Below are 21,569 nucleotides of genomic sequence, written 5' to 3'. Positions count from 1 at the left end.
TTTCAGTGTTTTGTTTTTAAATGAGTGTACCTAAAGGATACCGATTGTTGACCATAATTCTTTCAGCAAATATCTGGGTGCCTGCCCAGTGCCAGGCCTGGTGCTTTCAATGCTTTGGTCACTTGTGGTTTAAAAAGATGGCATGCTCATCTTTAAAAAGGTGGTGCCCTCAGTGAATCAGGACAATGTCTCAATAGAGATACAGTGCAAGCTACATATGTAATCATAAATTTTCTAGTGGCCTCATGAAAAGGAAACAGGTAAAGTTAATTTTAATATATTTTATTTAACCCAGTAATACAAAATATTGTCAGTTCAGCATGTCATATAAAATTATAAATGAGATATTTTCACTTCTTTCTACTAAGTCTTTGAAGTCAAGTGTATATTTTACACATACATACTTCTCAGTTCGAACTAGCTATGTTTCATGTGCTTAAAATTGAAAGCCTTATGTGGCTACCACAGTGGACTGCACGGATAGATTATCATCATAGTTATCATTGCTCACATGGAGTGGCAGAGGACACTGACCAGGAACGCGAGTAAACGGTGGCTTCAAGGGGCCAGAGGAGACGCAAGGAGATGAAGTAGGAAGCTGTTTTTATCTTCTGGGTGGTGGCAGAGGAAGATGAAGAAGGGGAGATACTCACAAGATGGAGTTGACAAAATTTTGATGAATTGGATATTGGGAGGGAAAAGAGGAGCCAGGCTCTGTCTTTTACAACTGGGGTGTGCCTTTCCTGGGACAGGGAGAACTTAGTGAGGAAAAGGCTTGGTTGGTGGTCAGTGTATGATAGAGAGCAAAAACCCGTTTAGGAGATACTACATTCAATGTGCTTGCAAGACATCCAAGGGGAAGTGTCTGCTCATAGTTGGGTACCTGTGTTTGAAGTGCAGAGATGGCCTGAATTGGTTTTATAAATTTGAATCTCAACTGTGTTTACAGAGGTATATTTAAAAACCCGTGGAAACGGCTTCATTTATTCAACAAAACCATTTTTTTTTTTTAAGTCTCCCCAGGCCTTGTTTCAGTTGCTTCGGCAACAGGGTGAGTAGAAGACATGGAAGTGGACACCCCGGCCACTGTAGTCAGTTGGGGAGAGTGTACCTAGGTAGTGTCCACAGTCTGAACCCTGTGGGAACCTCTGCCTCGGAGGAGACCGAGAGGTGGCCAGTGAGAAAACAAGGCGGGTGTGATCTCAAAGAAGCCAAGTGAGGAGAAGGTGCCAGTAAGGAGGGTCTCCTGGTGCACAGTACTGAATGCTCCTGAGAGCGAGGTTGAGAGGAGGACAGAAGAGTTTCACTTAGATTTAGCCTCATCTGGAGGTCACTGGTGACTTGAAAAGGCAGTTTCAGTTGAGTGGTACAGATAGACACCAGATTGGAATGAGCTGAAGAGGGAATGCTTTGAGACAAAGGGCTCCTTTTCTTACTTTTAAATAACCACTACAAACCATTGAGAAGACAGGCCCAGTAGAAAAATGAACAAACAATATAAACAGACAGTTGGCAGAAAAGTGAAGTATAAATGGCTCTTAGACATGAACAGTGCTCTTAAGAGAAAAAGACGTTGTTGGGCAAGGGTGCGAGGAACCAGGCATACATACCTCCTTTGGTGGTGGGAATGTGGATCGCCATGACCTCCAGTGGCTATTGTGCAGCTAATTAGAAATGAACATTATTTAATCCAGCAGTTCCACTTTTGGGAACCCTGGCATTTTTTGGTGATAGTGAAAATTGAAAACTAAATGGTCCATCAGTGGTGGCCTGGTTAAATCAACTGTAATGTAAAGGAAAGTCAGTATCAGCTAAAACTTTTTAAATTTTTTGGCTGTGTTGGGTTTTCGCTGCTGTGCGCAGGCTTTCTCTAGTTGTGGCGAGTGGGGGCTACTCTTCGTTGCGGTGCGTGAGCTTCTCATTGCAGTGGCTTCTCTTGTTGCGGAGCACAGGCTCTAGGCGCGCAGGCTTCAGTAGTTGTGGCACGCGGGCTCAATAGTTGTGTCGCGGGCTCTAGGGCACAGGCTCAGTAGTTGTGGTGCATGGGCTTAGTTGTTCTGCGGCATGTAGGATATGCCCGGACCAGGACTCGAACCTGCGATCCCTGCAGTGGCAGGAAGATTCTTAACCACTATGCCACCAGGAAAGTCCCGCTAAAACATTTTATTCTTCAGAAAGTAGAATTTGGTTTTGTTTTTTCTACCATGCTATGAACCAGGGACTTTGAGAGTGATTCTTTCCCCCCATTTTAAAAGGTTGAAAAAAATATCAGTGGGTCTGGTATAGGCACAGAAGGTATGTGAAAATATGCCTTCGAAGAGTGGTTAAGCCTGTCATTCTCTCTTGACTTTCTGCCTTTTAACACACTTCACATGAATTATTAGTCTATATTCCCGTCTCCAGATACCTGTTAGGGTTCTTTTTAAAGGATCCTGTCCTGTTTTATATATGTTCTGAGTTGTATACCACAGGAAAGATGGGTATAACATCTTACCAGCTTCGTGGATGAATTCACACTGCAGTTTGCCTTATTGCATCTAAAAATAACATAGTTCCTATCATGAGAGCATCGTTTTACTTGGTTTGGATCATTGATAAAGTAAGCAAGCATCTGATGTTGTCTGAGAAAGCTGGATGTAGCAATAGTGATTATACTACAGCTGCCTGATGGAGGAGGAAGACTTCCTTTGTCCGCCCTCTGTGAGGGAAGGGACAGTACAAACCTCTGTGTGCTCTATGGTCCCCTGCCACCTACGTTAACACGGTTTTACTGATCTTCCTGCTTTGGAGAAAGCAGCGTGTTCACATATGGACTTAAAGCAAAAACAAAAAACTGGGTACACCCTAATAGACCAAATCAGTCTCCCAGCAGAGTACATTGATATTGTAGTGGGTTGGCCAGAAAGTTTGGTTAGTGAATATGTTGTTCAATAAAGTTCTTCGTGAAAATGAAAAATGAGTCTTTTGTATTTACTTAAAACCGAACGAACTTTTTGGCCGACCCAGTATAATTTTAAATTCTGTCATTGGGACTCTCTACTTTAAGATCTTTAATTTCTTTAAGATCTTTAAGAAATTAATTTCATTTAAGAGTTTGAGTCTGTGGTTATTCATTGATTCCTTTTTCTTCATTTCTTAGAGTATCCTGGTTTCACTTATATTTTATATTTCTTCTAAGAGCCACAGGGAAGAAGTAGTTGAGGGTTTGAAGCATCTTAAATGATCGTTTAGTCTAATCGTCTCATTTTACAGATATGAAAACAAGCTCAGAGAGATGAGTTTACTTGCCCAAAGGTTGACTGAACTGAATCCATGTTCTCTCGGTCTTCCCCATTAAATTTGGTGAAGTGAGGAGCAATATGATATCCTTGTATCATGAGGGTGAGGTAACCTGCCATAACTTTGAGGTGGGTGTGTGGCTTTATTTTTTTATTTTATTTATTTTTATGTTTTTGGAAAGATTTCTATTTTATGTATTTATTTTTTGGCTGCGTTGGGTCTTTGTTGCTATGCGCAGGCTTTCTCTAGTTGCGGCGAGCGGTAGCTACTCTTTGTTGCGGTGCGTGGGCTTCTCATTACCGTAGCCTCTCGTTGCGGAGCACGGACTCTAGGTGTGTGGGCTTCACTGGTTGTGGCACGCGGGCTCTAGAGCGCAGGGTCAGTAGTTGTGGTGCACGGGCTTAGTTACTCGGTGGCATGTGCCATCCTCCTGGACCAGGGCTCGAACCCGTTTCCCCGGCATTGGCAGGCAGATTCCCAACCATTGTGCCACCAGGGAAGCCCGGGGTGTGTAGCTTTAATTACACTGCAACAGTTTTAATGAAGACTTTTTTTTCCCTTCAGGTCCTAGTTGCAGCACGGGGGATCTTTGTTGCCTCATGTAGGATTTTTTTAGTTGTGGCATGTGGTCAGGGATCTAGTTCCCTGACCAGGGATCGAACCTGGGCCCCCCTGCATTGGGAGCACAGAGTCTTAGCCACTGGACTGCCAGGGAAGTCCCGAGACTTTTAATTTATATGCTGCACTAATTTATTTTTAGTCATGGAGACAATCTAATGGAACTCTCTTTATATTTTTTGGTTGAGAAAGTTGAAGCCTAGAGTTGTGCACTTACCCAAAATTGTAGACCATAAACGTTTATCCTGTGCTTAGTTTTTAATGTGAGTTGGAGCAGTGCTGCCCAGTAAAATGGTATTCTTTGTCAGCGTGGCTATTTAAATTAAAAGAAAATTGAAAATTCAGTTCCTTAGTCTTACTAGCCGCATTGCAGGTGCTGTGTGTGGCAGGTGGCTTACTGTATTGTACAGTGTAGGTCTAGAGCATTCCCCTTAAAAGAATTTTTTTGAGAACTTTAGAAGTTTTAGTGGTGGGCACCAAGAGTTATGAGTATGATTAGAATTGCCAACTAGAAATCAGGTTTGTGTTTAAACGTAGGAGGAAAAAAATCAGAGCTTGTGGCAGTGCTATAACCGGTTGTGACTTGGGCCCTTTCTTGGTTCATATTTCATCTCTTCTTTAGGACAGTAACCAAGAGCCTATATGAATGGCTTTTCCTTTTCCATCTGTCAGGTATCTTGGTTTGCCAGTTGAAAATCCCATCCTTGGGTTGAATTTTCAGTGATACATTCATTCATCTTCATGCTGCTTAGCATGTTTTCCAGTCTCTGTACTTCTATTTCACATATTAATCACTTGGTTACTAAGATGCCCTACAAAAAGTTTGATGAGGGCCTCCCTGGTGGCGCGGTGGTTGAGAGTCCGCCTGCCGATGCAGGGGACACGGGTTCGTGCCCCGATCCCGGAGGATCCCACATGCCGCGGAGCGGCTGGGCCCGCGAGCCATGGCCGCGGAGCCTGTGTGTCCGGAGCCTGTGCTCCGCAACGGGAGAGGCCACAGCAGTGAGAGGCCCGCGTACAGCAAAAAAAAAAAAAAAAAAAGTTTGATGTCTTTCTTGCTTTTGTACTCAGGATTATGGAAGTTTAAGTTTTTACATCAAATTAAGCTTGATGTGTAACCGTGGCTGAGCCAGCTAAGTATAGCTTTGGCGATTGGAATCATGTAGTCTTTTGTACCATTGCTCTACATCTCTGCACACTGTTGTTGTTGTAACAGGAAGCGTTGGATTTCTGGGCTTTACTTTGGATGCTAACTTACTAATTTATGATTTGGCTCGATTTTAATAGCGACTTAGACTGGCTTGGCTTTCATGTACGATGGCAGTGATTTGAGTGTCCATTAGGGTGCATAGCCGGATGATGACATAATCCAGTCAAGTGCCAAAGTTTTTAGTTAGTCCTTTATGTACCTGATTTTGCTTTTAAAAGGTGGTAGTATGGATTTACCTTGGGTGTTCTGTACTTTAAAAAGCAGTCTTTTTGCATTCTTGTCGGTAATTTTTGATTAATGCTTTAGAAGCCTGTATTCTTGCCACCGCTTGTATTAAATTAATTGGTTCTGAAATTAGCTGATAGTTACATATATATCTGTGTGTATCTATGTACATATATATAAAATACATACGTATATATTGAAAGATGCCTCTGAAGTCATCCAAATGATGTTACTTACTTAGTTTGTTTCTCCCAATTACGAGTGGTTGTGTGCTCATTTTTGATGATTTTTGTGGTCAAAATATGGGGGATTTTTTTTTTTTTTTTAATTTACAGTGTGCTAGGCATTGAGGATAAAACGGTGAGCAGGACCTCATAGAGATGGAGTGTCTCCCCATCTCATTATCTTGCATCTCTTTAGACTTGGGTGTTTTGGAGAGCATTTGTGGGCACACTTGCAGAGATAGGATCATTGAGATCCACATTAAAATGATACTCTGATTGAGCTGGCCTGCCTTAGGGCTCCCTGATGTTAATGAGGGTAGACTTGCTTGCTTTTGTGGGTCCAGGCTCTAGGCTGTATCACCTGTCTGTAACTGAGAGGTTGTCTTTAGTTGTTTGTGTATGATAGGTGACACAAGGAGAAAATATTTTCTTGCATGTTATGTAATAGCTACGGCTTCCTCTTGTGAATTTGCATTTGTGAAGAGTGTCATGGAATTTATGGTAAAAAGTCATATGAGAGCATAGGGAGCAGGTTATTATTCCTTTTTCCCCAAAGTGAGTTTTTAAAAAATAAATAAATAAATTGAGGGTTCATGTAAGGGTTATTTGGAGTGTCCTTTCTTACTATTCTCAATGATGAAATAGGAATAATACCTAAGAGGTTTGAGAAGCATGTGTATAATGCTGGCACAAAGGGTTTGTAAGGGTAGATGTTCATTCGTGCTATTCTTGAGTTCTGTGACTAAGCAAGTACATATTTAGATACTCTTTAGCTGAGAATCTGTTCCTTTGCTGTTTTAGGCTACACCAGCCCTGATTCTTGACTGATATTTTTATAATTATGTTCTTACATTCTCTTTATTGGCCTTAATCAGAGTCAGTAGTATTGGAAAGAGGAGACCCTTTTTGATAGAGTTATGTTATATGGCTATTGAGGAAAATGTGGCTCCTTTAAGGAATGATTGGCAAAAATAAATTTTAAAAAAAGTATATTATCTTTAAAAAAAATCTTGTTTTCCTTTTTTGAGGGGGCCCCTCTGGATCCATTTCCTCTGAAAGGATAATCTAATGATATCAACTGCTATAGACTGAATATTTGTGTCTCCCCTCTAACATTCATGTGTTGAAACCTAATCCTCAGCATGATGGTGTTGGTAAGTGAGGCCTTTGGGCGGTGGTGAGGTGTGAGAGTGGAGCCCTAATGATTGGGATTGGTGGTCCCAGAGAGTTCCCTCATCCCTTTCTGCTGTGTGAGGACACAGAAAAGGCTGTGGTCTATGAACCAGGAAGGGGGTCCTCACCAGACACTACAGATGCTGTGATCTTGGACTTCCCAGTTTATAGCAGTGTGAGAAGTAGCAGTGTGAGAAGTCAGTTTCTGTTGTTTGTTAAGTCATCCAATATATGGTATTCTGTTATAGCAGCCCGAATGCACTATGACGTCAACTAGTAAGCTATGTATTGTATTCTTTATTAGCAAATCTGTATTTTTCCTGCTGCAGCTTGTATGACATTGTGCTGTTGCTCCCACTGCCTTTCAATAGTCTGCTCTCTAGCCGTGCCCCTTTCTCATTTTTGTCCTTTAATCATGATGTAAAACTTATGGTTTCCTAGTAATTAAATACGAGGGGAGAATTCCTCCTTTTTCAGTTTCTGTATTCTTTGGGAAGAACTTTTCATCATCCTTATGGATTCCACCATCATCTGTATGTTTTAACTTTTAACACAAACATTTGTTTCCAGCTTAGTTAGGTTTTTTCCAGTGGGCTCATGTCATAGCTTGTCTGGATACTGTCAGTTCAGTTCGTTCCAGGCCAGGATCAGGAACTCTTTTGTCTTCATTTCTAAAACAGTGCTTTTCTCATTTCTCCTTAACCATCAGCACCCTCTTGGGACCCACAGGCTTAAAGCAGAATTTTTTTTTCCATTTTACTTCTCTCTCCATTTATTATTTCACCAAGTCCTGCTTCATTCTTTCTGTAATTTAATTTGCCATTGTCCATGGCCACTGGCACCATATTTAAAGCTTTGATTACTTTATTTTTATATTAGATTAATAAATTTATTGAAAGAGGAAGAAAGTTTAGAGTTAACTTAGTCCAGCTCCTTTATTTTGTAGATGAAGAAATGGATACTCAGGTCAAATGACTTGCCTTAGGTCACACAACTAATGAGTAGCTGACGTTATAGTTCTCTGGTCTCAACATTTAATACTCCCTCCCAGGCTAGCATTCTTCTTAAAATTTTATTTGAAAAAAAAATTTGTCAGTTTTGCGTATCTCCAGTTAAGAGTGAGCTAGCTGGGCCTCCCTGGTGGCGCAGTGGTTGAGAGTCCGCCTGCCGATGCAGGGGATGCGGGTTCGTGCCCCGGTCTGGGAGGATCCCATATGCCGCGGAGCGGCTGGGCCCGTGAGCCGTGGCCGCTGAGCCTGCGCGTCCGGAGCCTGTGCTCCGCAACGGGAGAGGCCACAACAGTGAGAGGCCCGCGTACCGCAAAAAGGAAAAAAAAAAAAAAAAAAAAAAAAGAGTGAGCTAGCTTTAGGAGGTTGGGTAAGATGACAGCACTTTTTAGCCACCCCTCCCTCTTTCCCCCTTCCCTGAAGGCGACTATATTACCTAGAACTCTTTTAGCCAGTTAAGAAACACATATTTACCTCCACATGTCTGAAGAGCATACTGGAAGAGTTCATAATTACATGCATGCTTGCTGATTTTTTTAGTTTTAAGCACATCTATTGATTTCCCTTTCTGAAAAGATATGGAAGATAAGGATTGGCTTACTCTTTTTCCCTCACTGCACCCTCTTCCCCACATTCTGTCTTCCCCATCTTTCCAATACAGTTTTATTGCAATTTTGGTGAAATCAATATTTATCCATTATTACTTGGGATGCTATTTATAGTGTCAAGTAGTAAATTACAAATACTTTTCCTAAACAACTTCTGGTATTCCTTGGAAATGTTGTGTCAACTTTTTTTTAATGTATCAATCACTAATTTAGCCTCACACTTTTCGCCAGTTGCATGTGCAGGTATTCCATCAGCTTTATCTTTTTGAAGAAATTTTTACCTGCTCCAGACTGGATGGCTTGTCCTCCCTGCAGGGAACACAGTTGTCTGCTGGGACCCTGGGAGTTCATTTTGCCTCTCTCCTTCATTGAATTTCCTGTTCCTGTTTCTCTGTTGTTTTAGTGGAGCACAGTCTCTAGTAGTTTTCTATGAGGAAGGGGTGTGGGAGGTAAGTCTTTTGAGACTTTCTGTGTACTCTTGATTGATAGTTTGGCTGGGTATAGACTTCTGGGTTGGAAGTCATTTTCCTAATGTATTAGTCTGCTAATTATTCTCAGTGCCCTTTTTTTTTTTTTTTTTGCGGTATGCGGGCCTCTCACTGTTGTGGCCTCCCCCGTTGCGGAGCACAGGCTCCGGACGCGCAGGCTCAGCTCCGCAGGCTCAGCGGCCATGGCTCACGGGCCCAGCCGCTCCGCGGCATATGGGATCCTCCCAGACCGGGGCACGAACCCGTATCCCCTGCATCGGCAGGCGGACTCTCAACCACTTGCGCCACCAGGGAGGCCCTCTCAGTGCCCTTTTTAAATAATATCCCTTTTTAAAAAAAATTTGATGGATACATTAACTTACCTTTCTGAGGATAATTTTTTTAATGTACTCTTTTTCTTGTATAGTCTTTCCTCCATCCTGCATTGTTCTGTTTTGTTTTGCACTCTACGTTTCATGGTAGAGGCTTTCCTGAGATGTTATTGGAATCCGTGGTTTTTGTTCACATTTAAAGTCGGGGTATATACACACACAACACATAGAGTTGAATCATATGAAATTGCCATTCTTTCTCAGCTTTGTTCACTATCTGTGAACATACTTAGTTCTCAGATCTTCATTTCTAAATCACACCCTCCACTAAAAGGAGCCAGGGCTCCTTGGAGAAATGGGTAATTTTAGAGCTGGGGCAGAGAATGTACAAGATTAATCTAGAACATGTTGTTATGCAAGGAAATAAGGAAGTACTCAAAAAACATAGAAAGCACACAGTCCTCTGCTTGAAGGGGTTCCCACTGGCCAAATCTGGGATAACTTGAGCATCAGAATGAATGGTGATATTAATAAATAAAATAAGAATCCGTGAGTCCATACTGATAATGAATTAAAGAATGAATGGGAAAAAGGGAATATACCTTACTGGAATTATAATGTCAACTGATAAGTGTAGAAGGAGCAGTAGATTTACAAAATAAACATCATTTTATAACTGTCAGTAACAGTTGATTAAGACAAGAATTGCTAGTGGATGCTAAAACTATTGGGTGAATGTTTTAAGAACATAATCTCAAAATATCTTCCTACAGATTATTTACTAGTTAATTACTAAGGGGAAACTGGTTATTTTACAGTGGAGAAATGAGGCAAATACCATCTTAACCAAGTGATCAAAATCCCAATAATGGGACACACAGACATTATCTTACTACTTATGTGATACTCTAGGAAAAACAAACCTCACTTACCACTTGTGTGGTAGTACTGCCAGATATTTATACCCTATGTTCTTCAAAGATGCCAATGAAAGACAGAGAATTGCTGAAGAACTGTTGCAGATGGAGACATGACATTAGGTGTGATCCATGATCTGGATTCAGGTGAAGGGGGATTGCCGTAAGGGACGTTGTAGAGCAGTTGGCGGAATTGGAATGTGAACTATAGATTCTATATGGGACAGTTAATGTGTTGCATTCCTGACTTTGACTGTGGTTGTGGAAGAGAATACCCTTGTTCTTAGGAAATACACAGCGAGCTATTTAAAGGTGAAGGACGTGATGGCTGCAGAAGATGGGTGGAAGAGCAAAAGTGACACAGTGATTAGTTGTGAATCTAGGTGAAGACTCTGTGGGAGCTTCTTGAACTGCTCTTGCAGCTGTTCTGCAAGTTTACAATGAAGACTTTTAAAGAAAAGATTAGAGTGAGGGTGGTTGATTGGATCCCCCATTCACGGGTGGGGGCTCAGTGGCTGTGAACCTTTCAGCAGTGTGATGAGTTGAGCTCCTTTGGTTGGGAAGTCCCCAGTGTCAGGATTTTCAGGTGTTTGTTTCTTGAGGTCAGTGATTAGAAGACACTTTTAGTTTTCATCCTGGCTGGGAATGTCAGAGCCCAATAGGAGAATCTGGCTGGGGGTGGGGTGGGCAGTTGAGTGGGCCTGTCTCTGCATTCTTTCTGCAGTTCACACAGTCCCTCTTTTTTCACTGGCAGGCCCACCCTCCGCTGTACCGGAGTCACCATCCTTTTTGGCTTCCTCCTGTCATCTGATGGGGTTGGGAAGGACAGAAGAAGGCAAGGAGATTTGGGAATCTAAGTGTTCATTAAATAGCTTTTTCAACCAATATTCCTTTTGCTCCCTAATTTTGTTGGTTCTTGGGATTATGCCTTTAAAAAGCAAGATAAAACAACCAAAACAATTCTTTTACTGTACTTTTCGAGGCATTGCAATGTGTGTTCAATATACATTCTTTACCCAGGAGTCCCAGTACTGCATTTGTATACCATTTCATTCTGTTTTCTATCTTTTGATCTTGTTTCCCACATTTTCGCACTTTAGAAAAAGCCAGATTTCTTATCATCAATAGTATAGACCCCCTCTTCCCCGTAATTAGTCTAAGGGAAAAGACCGAACAATTAAAGACCTTTTTCCAGAAAAGTGGGTTATGTCTCAGCATACTTGTTACAACTTAATAAGCACCTGAATTTGTGATGCTCTGAGTGGGTTGACAGCTGTCTTATCTTTTGGCTTCCCTGGATGGGAGTGTGCAGCCCAGTGAGGCAGGCAGGTTGGTACAACTCCGCTGGGAGCCTGTGATTGACTGACTGGCTTGGAAGTGGGTGAAGTGGGTAATCTTTTTTTTTTTTTTTTTTTTTTTGGCTGCATTGGGTCCTTGTTGCTGCACGCGGGCTTTCTCTAGTTGCGGCAAGTGGGGACTGCTCTTTGCTGCAGTGCGTGGGCTTCTCATTGCGGTGGCTTCTCTTGTTGCGGAGGGCGGGTTCTAGGCATGCGGGCTTCAGTAGTTGCGGCCCATGGGCTCAGTAGTTGTGGCTCGCAGGCTCAGTAGTTGTGCACGGGCTTCCTTGCTCTGCAGCATGTGGGATCTTACCGGACCAGGGCTCTAACCCATGTTGCCTGCTTTAGTAGGTGGATTCTTAACCACTGCACCACTAGGGAAGTCCAGAAGTGGGTGATCTTGGCTGGTGGGAGAAAAGATTGTAGATCAGTTGAGAGTCCTACAGCTACTCAGATTAAATGTCACATGGGTGTGCGTGTGCGCAGGTGTGTGCATTTTGTGGAGTATATAACTTCATTGGATTTTTAAAGGGATCTGGAACCCCTAACACAGAGTGGTTGTGATGGGACTAGAATTACCTTTGACATTTAGAAATGTACTCTTTACACTAACATGCTAGGTTGGTCATGTCTAAGGACTGTGGTGGCACATGATCTGTTCTTACGATTTAAAGCAAAAATTTAGGTGATCAATTAAACACGTTTTTGTTTAGAAAACATTTCACTGGTAAAATGTTTTTTAGAATCAAATATTTTCTTCATTTTAAACTAGGTTTGTTACAGTTTTTCTTGATTCATTTTGTTTCTTTTAGCAAGTGGTTAGCATTGTTTCTATTTATTATCTTATTTGAGGGAAAATGTTGAGTTGATCAGAACATAGTGTGAATTTTGTGGAACAAAGGCATTAAATAAATGGCATTTATTTTGAGATGCCTTGTAGACTGCATCTTTATAGGATTTCTGATTGGTATATTGTCCATAGTTTGTGTCTTTTCTTGCAGTATTTAGTTATAAATGGAGTGCCTTGGAAGACAGTTTAAATTTATAGTCCTTTCATGTGAAGCATCTGGTTAATTCACATTAGAGACAGGATTCGGCTACAGCTGGTACTTAAGTGAACGTAATGTTCTGCTCATAGTTCCTAGTAAGTTACAGTTGTTTAAAGGTATTACACGGGGCTACTTGGGGACATTTAGAGGAAGATACTTTTAAAACTTGTTTTAGTGTTGTAAAATATGGTGCCTTTGTAGTTAACCCTGTTGAGTAAGAATATCATTGATGTTTTCATAAGACAAAGATAAGCATATGTATTTTTTCTTATTTGCTCACTGATAGTGCTCTTACTGTATATCTATTTCTGGGTTATTGTTTAGTGTAGGATAAAAGCTTAGGTAGAGGAATGACAGTACCTTTTTTTCTCTTGTTACATAGAAAAAATTTCAATTAGCTAGTACTTTTCAATCCTCTGAGGTATAGTTGTGTGTGAACGAAGACCTTGAACCAGTATCTTTAATGGCAGCTCTCATCCGAACAAAAGAGAACACGTTGTCATTTTTGCTCTTTTTTTCTTTATAGGGGGACTTCTGTTTCATGTCGACCATCCCACTTTATTCTGCTAATCTGCTAATGCAGTAAATTGGAAGACAACCGTTGCCAGGATAACCTGTAATGGGCAAGGAGCCACAGAAAAGAAAACATTTCTTTTAATTTTTAAACTTGGTTTGAAAGGTAAGGTCACTAAGATTATGAGGAGTTTCCTTCCATGAGTTACATCAAGTAAAGCAGTTTTCTGTCTTGAGACCCTGGAGTCTAGGTGGACCTGGTCTGGGTCATCACTTTGAGCCAGGTACCACCTGGCTCCGTGGCGCTATGGTATTTTTAGGAAGTTAAGTAACAGGCTCTGTAGTTTGCTCTGGTATGTCGTAGAATCTGCAGCACCCATGGGATTCCCAGCTTCCACGGGATGGGGGTTGGGGTGGGATTGAGCTGGGCCCTAGGGACTAGACAGGCCTAGCAAGCTGAAGTAGCATGCCAGAGAAAGACTGCTAGTAGAGACCCAGCTACTGCTTCTAGGTCCCCTGGCTCTGTGTGTGTGTGTGCGTGCACGCAAGGGAGAGAGAGAGAGAAAGGGAGAGAGAGGGAGAGATTTGTGTTTGTTTTATACCAGCCAAAGGACATCTGGCTTCTAGCCAGCCACCTGACTCTTTTGAGTCTTAATTGCTACCATTTTGCAACTCTTTACTGAATTTTTTTGTGAAAGACCAGAGGTTTACTTTGCATATTTGGCTTTTGGGTCAGTTGGCACTTAATAGAAAGTGGCCCAGTAGGACCTTTTTGGGGATATGCACACATACTTAATCCAATTTCATTTGTTCCATAGTAACTGGAGGAGCAGGTGGGCATAAACCATTTAATCATCTACTTTTCAGGCTTCACTGTCTCAGGAGATACTGTAGTTGTTCTGTTGTAACAGGTCTCTGCTTCTAATCCCCAGGCCGGAATCTTTCCTCGGCAGTAAGCCACTTTGCCTGTGCTCTCCCCCACCTCCAGCCCCTTGTGAATAATAACTCTTCCTCAGCATCCCGTTCTGCTTACACAGTGAAGCACCAACTCTTGTAGAAAGGTTCTGATTTGTCCAGTTTTTATCTTCATATTATTCTGTATAAATCCTGATGGGGAGAATTCCCTTTAAGTAGTCATTCATTCACTCTGGGCACCTTGTTTCATATGGTTTTGTTTGTTTGTTTTTGCTCATGTGGCCCAGCCCTTCTTTTTCCTCTGCCTTGGGATAGGTTCTAACCCGTAGGTATGAACTCTTCAGTTTCTTACCTGCCTGACTGTGTGGAGAATTCAGTTGAGGGTTCAGATATAAGAAGTCCAGTAGCATGCAGTGATAAGCTATGATCTGACTGTCAGATTCATTTATAGTTAAAACAGTTATCCATTTTTCTATTGTGATGCTGGATTTCAAAAACTAATTTTTAGAACTCTTTATAGTATTACACATATTAGCTTTTTTTTTCAGTTGAGGTATAATTGACATATTAGTTTCAGGAGTACAGTATAATGATTTGATATTTCTATATTTTGAGAAATGATTACAATAGGTCTAGTTATTAGTTATCATCCTTACACAGTTACAAATTTTTTTCCTTGTAATGAAAACTTTTAAGATTTGTTCTCTTAGCAACTTTCAAATATACAATACAGTATTATTAACTATAGTCACCATGCTGTACATTCTATCCCATGACTTATTTATTTTGTAACTATAACTTTGTATCCCCTTCATCCATTTTGCCCACCCCCATCATACGGTTTTATTATTCTGTGTATTTGATTTTATGCCTTCCAGGGCTCAGCTCTCTTTCCACCTTTTTTGTAAAACCTTTCTATGTTGGTCCAGTCAGTCTCTTTGTGGTCATTCCTTTGTGAACTCTTAGAGTATATCATTAAATTATTTTAGGATTACTGTTTTTCCTTAAGTAGATTTTAAGCACTCCTGAGCAAGGAGTTTTCACTTCTACTTTATGTCTTTAGTACATTTTACGTAATAGGTGTCATTAATTGTTTGGTGGTAGGAGCTAAAATTTCTCAAGATAACAGTTTTAAAACTCTCTCTCCCTTTATTTCTCACACGCTCTTTCTCTTGTTTGTTTTTGTTTTTCTTTGCTGATAGAGACTCTTAGCTTTGGTAGCTTATAAAACAATTCCTTACCTTTAACTATATTCTTTTTTCTTCTTGTACTCCCCTCTGCTCATTACCATGCTGTTCCACACTAGGGTGGGTGAACTCTTCTCTTAAGAAGTTACCCCAAAGGCTCCCAGAGTCCTATAATCAATGCCCGGTAGTTGAGAAGGATTTCCAAAGAGGTGCAGCACTGCAGGTATAAGGTCCTTTAGACCAGGGATCATCAAGCTCAACTTTTGTTGCAAAGGCCCAGAAAGTACACATTTAGGTTTTGTAGACCAAGAGGCAAAAAAGAGGATATTATGAGGGTACTTACGTGACAAAAGAGAAACAAATTTCCCCAGATTTTATGATGAAATTGAAAATTTAAGAATACTTGAGTTCATTTTTCCGTGATACAGATCTACTAATGAGAAGAATGAAATTCTTTTTCTAGGGGGATAACGTTTCATTTAAATGGCATTTGAAGTAGAGTTCCCCTCTCATCAAAATCTATTTGCAAATGTTCATCTAATCTATTAGTGCTGATCCGTAGTGAGATTTTACATATTTCATCTTTGAAAATGTCTTTTTATGCATGTAGGTACTGCCACATTCTGATACCAGCCCACAAGCATGTATGATTTTAGTTGAGTATATTCTTCACTTAGAAGGCATAAAGCATTTATAGAATTCTATTAGGTTCTTCTCTTTATTTGCCTTTTAGCATGTCATTACTTTGTAGATTAATCATTTCCAGTGGAAGGTTAGGTGAAAGCTCTTCAATTGCATAACTAAATGGCTTTTGGAATAGGGAAATTTCCTTCACACTTGCATTAAGTTCTGAAAAATGCTGTGTAACTGTAGTTTGAAAATATATCGACTGCAAATTTGTATGGGAATGGGAATCTCACTTATTATTTTAACTTCAGATAGCACTTCAGCAAAGGTGAATTTCCAGAGCCATTCAGTGTTCAGTAGCAGTGGTTGAGTGTTGTTCTCATTCAGAAAAATTTCAGCCTTGGCCCTAAGCTCCAAAAGTAGTAAAAAAAAAAAAAAAAAAAAAAAAAAACCCACATTACTTCCTTTTTTTTCCTTAATAAATTTATTTATTTTATTTATTTATTTTTGGCTGCGTTGGGTCTTCTTTGCTTGCGGGCTTTCTCTGGTTGCGGTGAGTGGGGGCTACCCTTCGTTGCGGTGCGCAGGCTTCTCATTGTGGTGGCTTCTCGTTGCAGAGCATGGGCTCTAGGTGCACAGGCTTCAGTAGTTGTGGCTCATGGGCTCTAGAGTGCAGGCTCAGTAGTTGTGGCGCACGGGCTTAGTTGCTCCGCGGCATGTGGGATCTTTCTGGACCAGGGATCGAACCTGTGTCCCCTGCATTGGCAGGCGGATTCTTAACCACTGCGCCACCAGGGAAGCCCCAGCGTTACTTGTTGTAAGCCATTAAACTACAGTGTGATAGGACAAGTCAGAAACTAGTGATGGTTAAGTCCATGAGAGTAAATAAAGTTCACTGTTGACATTACTGGTTCAGTAATATGCGAGGGATCAAAAAAAAAACTCCCGAAGTACCTGCTTATGAAAAAAAGAATGAATAGCCATAAGCTTTAAACACTTTACATTGTCACAAGTTTTGTGAATTTGTCCAGTGAAGCCTTTTTTTCTGTCTACACACAATTTTACCACCATCAGTTGTAGCTCATCATGGCACGTTCTGCTGCACGTTGTAGTGATTTCATCTTTTCTTAGCTTCTCTGACAATATTCTGCATTCTGTTTCACATGCACTTTTCATAGAAGCTAATTCTTCATCACTTCAAACTCCTCAAATAAATGACAACACTCAGATCTTAAACTCATCAAGAATCAAGGAAAATCATCATTGGTTTCTTTAACTTATTAACAAGCGACCTTAGAAACCAGCTTTGATTGAAGCTTTGTTTTCATTTTTTATTTTTGTGAAGAAATTCTCCTGTAATAAGATACTCCATTTAACATTTTCTGACTTTTCTGACTGTTCCTTTCTTGTGATTTGGGAATACTGTGATGACTGCTTAGTCTGGTAATGTCGACATACAGTGTATTTTAGCACAGGGATGGTATGATTGCATAATAAACAGTGCTTTGCCATCTAGTTTCATAACAGAATAGTTCACATCCCATTGTACCTTAAAAACACAACATTTGAAGTCCAGATTTTCTTTTCTTGTTTTGACATGTTGAGTGTGCACTTATAAAATGTTGCAGTACAGCACATGGCACTCTGAGCACTGCTGAGTTATACCCGTGTCACTGTGATTTGGAGAGCGCCTCGCTGCAGTGCACAGTGATAGCACCGTATGTGGTCTCTTGTCACAACTGCTCAACTCTGCCCTGGTAGTGTAAAAGCAGCCAGAGGCAGAATGTAAAGGATGGTGTGACTGTGTTCTGTTAAGACTTTATGGTCATTGAAATTTGAATTTCACAGAATTTGTACAAGTCACGAAATATCGTCCTTTTGATACTCCCCCACCCCCACCCCCAAACAGTTAAAAGGGTAAAAACCATTCTTCGCTCAGGGCCTATATTTATAAAAAAGGTGGCATACCAGATTTGGCGATCTCAGTACGGTACCCCCAGGTGTCCTAGGTCTCTGGAGTTGCTTCACACACTCATGGCAGGAAAAATGGGGTGGGAAAGAACCTAAACTGAAAAGGTACCATTGTGGTTTTTGCTGTTGGTTAGATTTTTCTATTTCTTTGTTTTTTTGTATGTAGGAATCTTATGTGCATGTAATCACCTCATGGTCTTTCTGTTAGATAGTCTTTTATAATACCCTGATTTTAGATTGTGGTTATATTTATAGAGCCTGTCCTAAATGCCAGGGATTGTGCTGCTTTATATTTTCTTTCTTTTCATAATTTTTAATTTTATCATACATAGGTATACAGCTTACATAGGTGCATAGTTTAAAAAGTCAAATGGTATCACAGGATTTATAACAAAAAATAACAATCATCTCTTTCATCTTTCCCATCCTATCCCCTCCTCATCCCCAGCCCCTAGTGAGTAAGTGAGTTACTTACTCACTAGGAGCTGTTACCTCCATCTCTTAGCTGTTTCCTCATCTTCACTTCCTTGTGCATTTCTGAATTATATACCTGTAGGTAGCAGTTTCTAATCTATCTTACTTCTAACTATGAAGATTAAGGTTTAGCTATTATATGCATAGCTCTTTCCCTCTCACATCTCCCAACATAGTTAAAGCACAACTTTGGTTAAGATCAGTAACAAAGTATGTATATTTTGGTTAATTAATCCCTAAATCTCTGACTTAATTTGCAGAATCCTTCTCAACACAGTAACATGCATCTGGCAATACACTTCCTTGGACATATCCTTTCCAGAGCCCTCTGCCTCATGGTTTACTCCAAACTTGTTCCTCTTGACTTTGTCTGTAGCTGCAGGTGTCCCCCCTTCTGGGAGTCATCTTTGCTTCTCTGTGTGTTGGATCCCTGGTCTCATGGATTCCGTGTCTTCCCCTCATGGCTTACTGCCATGCTTTAGTGAAGCCCGTTCTCCATCCAGTAGCTTCCTCAAGAAACTGTGAATAAATCTTTCAGACCTTCCAGGTCTAAAAATGTTCTTTTCTAGAATTGCTGTTGAGGAAGCTGATGTCATTCTGATTTCCAGTCCTTTTATAAGTTTTTCCTCACTAGAAGAGTTTAGATACTCTTTTTTTTTTTTTTTAATCTCTGATACCACGGACTTTCACACTGTGTCTTAAAGGATCTTCTACCACTCATCGTGGTGCCACATGTGGGTCTTAAGGGGAGAGTCACTTCTTTATGCTCGGAGAAAAAAACATTTTTTGACAAGGGAGGTTAGTGGTGAATTATAATATGTTCTAAAACTTTTGTTACTTGGATGTTGGACTTTCTGAATTGTTTCTCCATTTTCTGTCTTTCATAAATTTGTTGGCATTCTCCTTGGCTGTTGTTTCCTTTTCTTTGTCCTTTATTGGCGTTTTTCTAGAGCTTCCAGAAGGGTAGAGAATTGTGTAGATTTCAACCCACTAAGCATCTGGAAGGTTGCAGAATCCTTTGCTATTTTCTTGTTGAGACTCCATGTCAGCCCAAATGTAGCCATGCCTTTTATATCACATAGACTTTGAGAAGAAATTCATAAAACAATGTGGTGGTCATTTAATATAGTCTTTCTGTCCAGAACGGGAAGTTGTCTGTCGTTGCCCTCGTAGAGAATCATCCAGGCTTCCAGAGCATCTCCAGCCTTGGGGTCTTGAAGGTGTTGGTGTTCCTAACCTTTAGCAGGTTCCTGCATCTTCTGCTCACAGATAGGACAGATAATCTGTCCTTTTCACTCACTGGCTCTCATTTTTTCCCTTGGGCACTGTCCGTGATAGTATAAAAGAGCTTTGAGATATTCAAAGATAGTTATTTTTTCCTCCAAGTGGCAAGTCCTTCTGCCACCCTGGTCCTCTTTGGGTGCCATGTGGTTGGCAGTCTCTTCATCTGCCCCAGAACAGGATATGATATTGCTTGGCATGAGCTGATCTGCCCAGGGAAGGCTTCAGTAGAGTTAGTATCTCCCGTGGTCCTAGACGCAGTTGATCTGTGACACATTCTGAGGGTTACTTGCTTATTAGTCACAACATAATACAACTTTATGTCAAGCTTATAATTAACTAAAATCTTTGGACTTGTTTCTTTCTTTAACAGTTTTCTTAGGCCTAGCAACCTCTACCCCCCACCCCATGTCATGTTTTTCAGTTTTTATTTTAAAAGGACTTTACATTTAACCACGTTAAGTAAATTTCTCTTGGTTTCATCATGTCAGACAGCTTTTTTTTTTTTTTTTGCTGTACGCGGGCCTCTCACTGTTGCGGCCTCTTCCGTTGTGGAGCACAGGCTCCGGACGCACAGGCTCAGCGGCCATGGCTCACGGGCGCAGCCGCTCCGCGGCATGTGGAATCTTCCCGGACCGGGGCACGAACCCCTGTGCCCTGCATCGGCAGGCGGACTCGCAACCACTGCGCCACCAGGGAAGCCCAGACAGCTTTTGAATGCTGATTCACTCGTGTTTTCTGTGCATTTGGACAAACCTGTGGCATTCTGGTCAATCAGCCCTGATAGCGCCACTGGCCACAAGAGCTGAGCTCCTCCAGTGTCACCACCCACGCTCTTTGGGCTGAGCTCCCAGCCAGCTTGTCTGTCAAGTGATTCTTTTCCCTGCCCATGAAGACATGGGGTTCCCGTCCACGAGTGTATCCCAAGAGCCATTAGATGGCAGGTTAGCCTGCTGCTGTTTCCCTTCCGCAGGCTGGCCTGGGGCTGGCTTGTGCTCTCGATGACTGCTGCTGGGACCGGTCGCTCACCGGGTGTTCCATGCTGGTCCTGTGGCCGTGTGCCGTGTGCCGTGATGGGAAGAGCACAGACTTGGGAGCGCAATGGGCCTGGGCTTGTGTCCCAGCTCTGGCCACTAGCTGTGGTCTTTGATAGATCATCTCACCTCTTAGAATCTTAGTTTTTCCATCTGCAAATGAGAGCGAAACCTTGAAGAGTTGTTGTGAGGTACAGATGATGTATCTAAAAGCATCAAGCCCAGAGTCTGGCATATGGTAGGCACTTAATAATTGTGAGCTGCTATTAGTCATTTTTCCTCCTTTAATCGAAAGTTGCCGTATCAGACCATTTACTGTTATTGTGGAATAGCTAGAAGAGATTAAGGAGCTATAAAGACTGTAAGCAGTGTTCATGTCTCATGTTCTACACTGAGCTTGTATTCCTGAGCAGAGTCTCAGCAGTCCAGGAGTCTGCTTTGCTGGTAAAATATTCATGACGGAAAGCACTTCCTGGAGGTTAGCAGGTTATTACTGCTAGTCTAGGGACTGTTGAGATAGCCCTGAATGCTTTATGATTATATACATTATTTATGTCTGTATGTCTCTATGTATGTATGTATGTATGGCTGCCGTGGGTCTTCGTTACTGCACGTGGGCTTTCTCTGGTCGCAGCGAGCAGGGGTTACTGTTCATTGCGGTGTGCGGCCTTCTCATTGTGGTGGCTTCTCTTGTTGTGGAGCACAGGCTGTTGGCGTGTGGGCTCAGTAGCTGTGGCTCGCGGGCTCTAGAGCGCAGGCTCAGTAGTTGTGGCGCACGGGCTTAGTTGCTCCGTGTCATGTGGGATCTTCCTGGACCAGGGCTCGAACCCGTGTCCCCTGCATTGGCAGGCGGATTCTTAACCACTGCACCACCAGGGAAGCCCTGATTATACACATTCTGATTAAAGTTTGCTGGGCAAGGAAGATCGAAGGTTAAAAAAAATGGGGGGGGGAAGCTTTAAAATTTGTGACCAATTTGCCATGTCTGTCTTCTGTTACAGAGTTGCTTATAACTCCAAATTAACCAGGATAGTCGGCTCATTCTTAAACTGAAGGTTGTTTCTTTTTGGCCATTTTTCAATGGCATCTCAGTATGCTCTAGAATTTCTGATTTGGAAAGG

At 41.5% G+C, this 21,569-nt stretch overlaps 1 protein-coding gene across 10 annotated transcripts in view; it reads left to right on the top strand.

Moving 5' to 3' along the window:
* PPP6R3 (protein phosphatase 6 regulatory subunit 3) overlaps positions 1–21,569 on the top strand; it is a 131,519-nt gene that overhangs the window by 27,291 nt on the left and 82,659 nt on the right. For 3 of the 10 annotated variants that reach the window (XM_060105382.1, XM_060105383.1, XM_060105384.1), the window contains one exon: positions 12,973–13,125. The exons of the other annotated variants lie outside the window; for them this stretch is intronic. The gene's annotated coding sequence lies outside the window, so the exon portion shown is untranslated. The remainder of the gene's footprint in view (positions 1–12,972; positions 13,126–21,569) is intronic. 10 annotated transcript variants of the gene reach the window in all.

Source organism: Mesoplodon densirostris, chromosome 7 (assembly GCF_025265405.1).
Source record: "Mesoplodon densirostris isolate mMesDen1 chromosome 7, mMesDen1 primary haplotype, whole genome shotgun sequence".
In the NCBI taxonomy this organism is placed as follows: domain Eukaryota; kingdom Metazoa; phylum Chordata; class Mammalia; order Artiodactyla; family Ziphiidae; genus Mesoplodon; species Mesoplodon densirostris.
This window is presented reverse-complemented; position numbering and strand designations above follow the sequence as displayed.